Consider the following 6,677-nt stretch of genomic DNA (forward strand, 5'->3'; position numbering starts at 1 on the left):
ACTAGTTCAGTGATAACAATGGAAGAAATCTCAGGTGAGAAAGATAATAAGCCCTATCCTAAAGTTATTATTCTGGTAAATCTAATTAAATACCAAAGAAAGCATAATGCACATTCAAGCAGCAGGCTCAGTCATAAACTATAGCCCTGCTCTGCCACTCTGCTCCTGACATTTCTTCCACTGAAGCCATCCTACACACATGCAGCAGGTTTAAGACTTCTAGAACCCCATTGATTTGGTATATTCAGGACATAACACAAGATCAAGTTCCTATCCCCTCCCAGGAAACAACGCGGCCTGGAGAAGGATGCTGCTCCTGGATCAATTCCTGCAGCACAGCCCTGCTGCCCTCTGATGCCTGAGGTAACCTGAGAGCAGACAGAAAGCATAGAACAAGGTCCAGGTCAAAGATATGTAGTGGAGCACAGCAAAGCACCTGATTTCCAGCCTAACTCTTCATTGATTACTTTTAGGATTCATCCTTAAGTTAGTGTGCTGAAAAGTGCTGAACTGGACTGAAGGAATTTTAAATCTTATCTTTGCAGAAAATTTCTTCTCAAAGAATTTTTTTTTCTTTTTTTTTAGGCAGCGGGCTTCAGTCCTAACGTAACTCTGTGCTTCAGTTTCTACCACTCCTTTTTAGTGCCGAGTTATAACCCTTACTTGTATTAATGTTAACTCTTAACTCTTTTTCTATTTTAGTCTGTTTCCATTCTCACTGGAAGAAAACTTTGAAAATTGCAATTAGGATTGCAGGTGGAAAATGTAAAAAAAAAAATAGCACTTAAAATTTAATTCTTAATTTCCTTTGTGGGAACTCCAGAGGCACAAGTAATGGTTGGTCGGAAACAAGTCATTAAGCCAAGCATCTAAGGACAGAAATAATCTACAAAGCTCCTGGCTTCTTATGAGCTTGTTTACAACAAGATTTGGCTTTGGAACAATTTATAGTCTTTAGTGTTGTCTGCAATTATTTTGTCAAAATCATTGTGAGAAGCAAGACAGTGAGAAAAAAGTTCCGCCACAGGTGCACACATACACACACAGCTAACCTGCATAAAACTATTATGTATCTGTCAGAGAATTGACTTCATCTTTCTGATTCTACAACATCCTAATTTTTTCAAGTATAACTGGGAGGAAGAAAGTGATGGAGAGTGCGAATCAGAGGGATATGAAAAAAAAAAGCCTCCAATTCTCCTGTATGGATCATACATATCTGAGGGTCAGATATTGTCTATGAAATTAGACTGATCCAATAGAACCAGCTTGATAGATGTCACACAAGGCACAACACAGACACAACATTTATTTCCAGTGCATCCCACTTGAAGAAAGGAGCTCTGCTTATCTTAAGAAAAATGAAGAACAGTTGCATGGACATGTCTAGACCCATTAGCTCTTATTAGCAAACTACTGCCCTCAGGGTTTGGTTTGCAGAAAGCGTATGGCTCAAGAGAATTAAAAATAGTTCAACAGCTTCAATATGTAAAAATCTTTATTTGTATTTAATTTGAAAAATAATAAAAACCATTATTAAATTAATAACAAACATAAAATTGGATGGAATTAAGCTACTTTGATAGAAATTGGCTGAGTCTAAAAATGCATAACTATGTTCAAAGTCACTGATGTAGTACCGCAGAACGCGACTAGAATGAAGTATTAATGGTCTCAACTACAGGGCCATTGGGTACCTACTCTTTGTATTGATCAGGAAATGTGAAGGTCTTTGCCCATCTGAAAAGCAGATCACTCGTACCCATTGGCAATGATTTCTGTTATCTTCATACACTACACACTGGTAAATAGCGAAGCGCACCTCTTGCAACGGATTTGTGAAGAAATAACAGCTCCCCAAGTGTATTTATTTACATTCGCTGCAGATTATCTGTAAGTTTGCTATGACACTAACCATATCTCACTATCACTCTAACAATTCTCAGCTGTCAGCCAGAATAATTTTTTTTCCAGTTGTTAGATGCACACTCAGATCTGACTTATCCATGCATCATCAGTATACTCCACGGAAGCAAAGCTTTTAACGGAGTTTTCCAAAAGAAGACAAGAAGTAAGTCCCAAAAGAAATGAAAGTTCAGTCATCATGCATTGTTTTGATTTCCGCTGCTGAACAAATATTTGTACCACCACAGACTGGCGCATCTAAGCATCAAACTCTCCTGTTCATCAATAGGTCAGCTCTGTGTACACAGAGCCACAATGCAAGGTCACCTGGGCTGTCTTTGAAGTGACCTCACCCTGATACAGAGATGACATGCACACAAAAGAGAAAGAATTTTATCTCTTTGAGAGCTCAGCGCTTGAACTCTGTTTAAAAAAAAAAACCAAAAAACCACCACAAAACCAGCCTGACAGCAGTGCCAAACCATACTGAGCTATACATAACAGGTTTGTGACTGGAAGCATTTTTCACTGTGGACATAGACTTCTCCTTAATTTTCTGATTTTCACTATGCTAGAGATTCCTGACAGTATCGTCTTTTCGATCAAAGTTGTTTTTGCAAAATTGTTTCTTCCCTGGCCAACTACTGTAGAGGTACAGTCAGGCTAGTGGGAAATCTTAAGTTTTTACCAATATATTCTTATTTAATTTGTAAAGCTAAAATTAAAAGTATGCTGATAAAAAAAATCATTTATCTGCAGGCATAAAATATTAGATACACTAATCTAAGTATAACAGCAAACCTGAGAAAAGTTGTCTTTTAACACGTACCAGGATCCAGCAAGTCACTAGCTTTATATAATACATGAGACTGTGCACTTCAAAGTACAATAGAAAGTAAAATTATTGTTTATAAAATAACTCAATATGCCCTAGACATAGATTCATGCTCACACACTATGCCGTCTAGGTTCAGAGAAAGCCGTGAATCCAGGACATGACAGACCTGCCACGCGCATGCAGCACAGGTAAAAGACAGGGTTAGCTCCCTTCACCACAGCAGCGACGGCTTTTCTGTGTGTGCTGGCACCAAAGCAGATGGCAGGTCTGTATGGCGTGCTCAGAGCAGACCAGCTACTGTCCATGAACAACAGAAGGCATTCAAGCAGAGACTAGGCAACTCCAAGATTTCCAGACTTCCCCTAACCTACAGGCACAGAAAACCAGCATGGACCATGCTGCAAGTTTCTCAGAAATCCTGGTCGAGTATTGTCAAACCAAAAATCCTACACTAGCAGAATTTCTCACATCAAGAAAGGAGACACGTCCAGAAAAGCCAGCAGTACAGCAGTCTTGCCCAAAGAAGTCCAGGCCTATTTGTCAGAACTAGCTAGTAAAGTCAACATAAGACAATTGAAAACAGAGGACAAATAATCCAAAATGAAACTACTGCACGCCATTCTGCCACTAACATAATAAAAGCCCATGACATGATTACAGTACCATCACATCATAATTGAGCACCATCATGCCCTGTTATCATGCAACAATCTAAAGATAGGAAATGCAGATGAGCTAGAGCAGAGACTTTCCATCCTCTCAGAGGCCAAGTTGTAATGGACAGTGCAAAATTAAACTAAAATCCAACCTAAACATCCACAGAGTCATTCAGATCATCAGCAAAAGCTTCAGAGTTCTCCACTGAGAAAGACCAAGTACAGAGAATTATTTTGTTATGCAGACTAATTCCCATATAAGTATCACCTGTCTGTTAACTCAAGGTATTCAGGATTTGAACTAAAGCTGTGATGTAGAGTAGAAGACAGAATACAAGGGACTGATACTTAATGACAATTGCATTAATACAATTGAATTGAATTAATAATGTGAAAGATTACAAAGTAATCACATTCAGAAGTAACCAAACATCTACCTCTCTTAACATTTTTATCATTCTTATTTCATTCCAGTATAATTTCTTTACATTTCATCAAACGGCATGAAAAGTAGAAAAAAGCAGACAGACCTTTCCAATAATACTCTCAGCTACTGGATTTTTTGAAGACTATTTGCCCTGAAGAAATCCTTAGCTCTCCTTTCCCCCAGTCCCTTTTCAAAACCTTTAATGCTCAGCTCTGTAAAAGGCAAAGGATCACCGATCAGAGCAAAACTGCTGTAGTTGTGTGGAGGACAGTGATGGTAACACGGTTCACTTGTTGAAGTATATTGAGATGGGACAGCAGGAAATGAGAAACATTCCACCTGTCTGTTTCTTGAACCACTTGGCTCTTCACAAAGCTTTCTTCATGACTTTTTTATTATGTTGTTCTTTTTGCCTTTGTATTCCCCAGTGGAGAGACATTTCTAGGTTCATTTCAGTAATGTCAGAATAATTGAATCAAAACCAAGAACAAAGTATTACAAGAGCTGTGTCTTGACGAATTTATTATTAGAGTAATTGATAAGAGTTCTTAAATTTCCCAATAGACCCCTCAAGTTCAAAAACCAAGCAGAAGGCATATAGAAAAACACACACGATAATATTAATACTGTCTTCACCTTTCCCAAGTGCTCACCCTTATCATATATAAATCTACACAGAAGGGACCAGAGCAGATGCTTATTGTTTTATGTTGTTACCAAGTCAATTATTCTACCCTAAAGCCTGGTTCAACTACTGTAAATCAGAAGTGTTTCCACTAAAAGCAACAGTGCAATCCTCACGTGAAACTGAGAGACAGGAAACAGGACTCCTAGCTTTGAGAAATTTCAAATGGAATATGCCACTGAATATACTGATAAATTGTTGGTCTTACAAATGACATGAGGAAACCCACTGCTGTTTTCAACAGCTACAAGGAAACAGAGTAATATTTAAAGGATATCTGTGCATTTGATTATATTTAAAGTCTATAATCTCTCGAAAATTCAAGATGGAAAATGAGATCCCAGTTCTCAAGTATCTGTCAAAAAAGGCGAAAGGATAAAACAAGATTTCCTCTGCAATTTAGTGTCACACATCAGAAGCCTTGTAGAAATTTCTCTGACATGCTTGTGTACTGAGACAATATAAGTTTATTGCTATGTCAAATGAATTAGTTATACACGGTCAAAATATTCTATGTCAGTGGTCTAAATTTAGGATATTGGCCTGTAGCAGATTTTAGTTAAAAAAAAAAAAGTGCTATACAATTCTGCCTTTGCAAGAAAATTATGGATGAAGAGGTAAAGGGATACATAATTCATGTTCTATTAAAAGATTTTTTTTTATCTGCCTAGTACAGTATTTCTAAGACAGACTACAAACTGGTGCTTTTAGAGGATTGGGAAAGGTATTGTGTTTTGAAAGAAATATGTTCACAATATTTGAAATGAATACTTATATTCTGTTTCATCAAAGTTTGAAGGAGAGAGAGAAATTTTATTTAGTTATTTAACTGTTTTTCTGCACAATGGCATACTAATTTGGGACTTAGGCATGTAGCTGTATTCACGTTACCTACTGTATTACCATTTGCCAGGCAGATTGAAGCCAAACAGTCTTTTGGGAGAGTTTATACAGGGGTGCACCAATGCAGCCTGGCCTCTTGGCTGCAGCAGCCTAAACAGCAGCACATCCCGAGGCAAGCTGTGCAGCCTAATGTGATAATTTATGCCTACTCATATTTTCATGTATTTTTTTTCCTGGGTTCTCTACAGCATACAGTGCTTTATAGCACAATTTAAAAGAAGGAATAGAAGTAGTAAAAACTAATAAAGGAAAAATGAGATTAAATGCTGGCCTTATTTGTGGAAACAATTCATATGGATGACAGGAAGATGCAACAGGTTGTGTTAAGGGAGTGGATTCTGCAGTTACGGGAGACTCTCTCTCCAGGCTTTCACAAAGACATTTGAAATTTAGCCATTAGTATGGTGTTACCACAAAAAAATGCAAGCGTAGTTGTAAAATACATTAGGAGACATACTCCCAATATAGACAGAAATATTGAGATTAATATACTAAGCACAGGTAAAATTAGATCTGAAATCTAGACTGTCTGCAATCCTTGCTACCCACATGTAAGCAAGAAAAACGTGGTTGCAAACTGAAAGAGAGAAGGGCTCTCACCTGCCTTAAGAGAAGAAAGTAAAATAGCTGGTAAAAAAAACAAACCCTAAGCTTCCCTTCTTAGTTCAGTTTCTGTTTCTTTACATATACAAGTGCAAGCAGAGTCATGGTTGTAAACTGAAAAAGTAAGTTCAAATTGAACAACATGAGAACTGTTGCTCTAGACAATTGGTTTATCATAAATATGGCTCCTAAAATGTGGGATTAAACTTCTTCATTATAATCCTTCTATCACTCAGAATTTAGAGCTCTGTTTCTTTAATTTTAACCTAATCATAAACGCATCATCTGGAGAGTGAACTCTGTGCTTTGGGGCTTATTGAATTCTGACACTTCATCCCCCCTAGGAACCCAGCACTCATGGCACATCTTGCCTTTACCCCTTCTCTTTAATTATAAAATGGTGTTCAGCATGGCCTTTTGCAAACCGTGATCTTTTGTACATCTCCTTCAGAACTATAGCAAACTTTCTAGCCCCTCGACTGACAAGCAACATTCCAAGCCTGTCAGGTTTCTGGTGATAATGTCTTATTCTACCAATGCCATATGAAAAGCTGTCCTTTGAGGATCAGAAACATACAAAATGCAATGCTTCAATGTGTAAAGATAAGGCTAAACTACAAGGAAGGCAATTAAATGCTTAGATCATACAAATAAAAGCAT

Source organism: Chlamydotis macqueenii, chromosome 12, assembly GCF_036417535.1.
Source record: "Chlamydotis macqueenii isolate bChlMac1 chromosome 12, bChlMac1.mat, whole genome shotgun sequence".
Lineage (NCBI taxonomy): Eukaryota > Metazoa > Chordata > Aves > Otidiformes > Otididae > Chlamydotis > Chlamydotis macqueenii.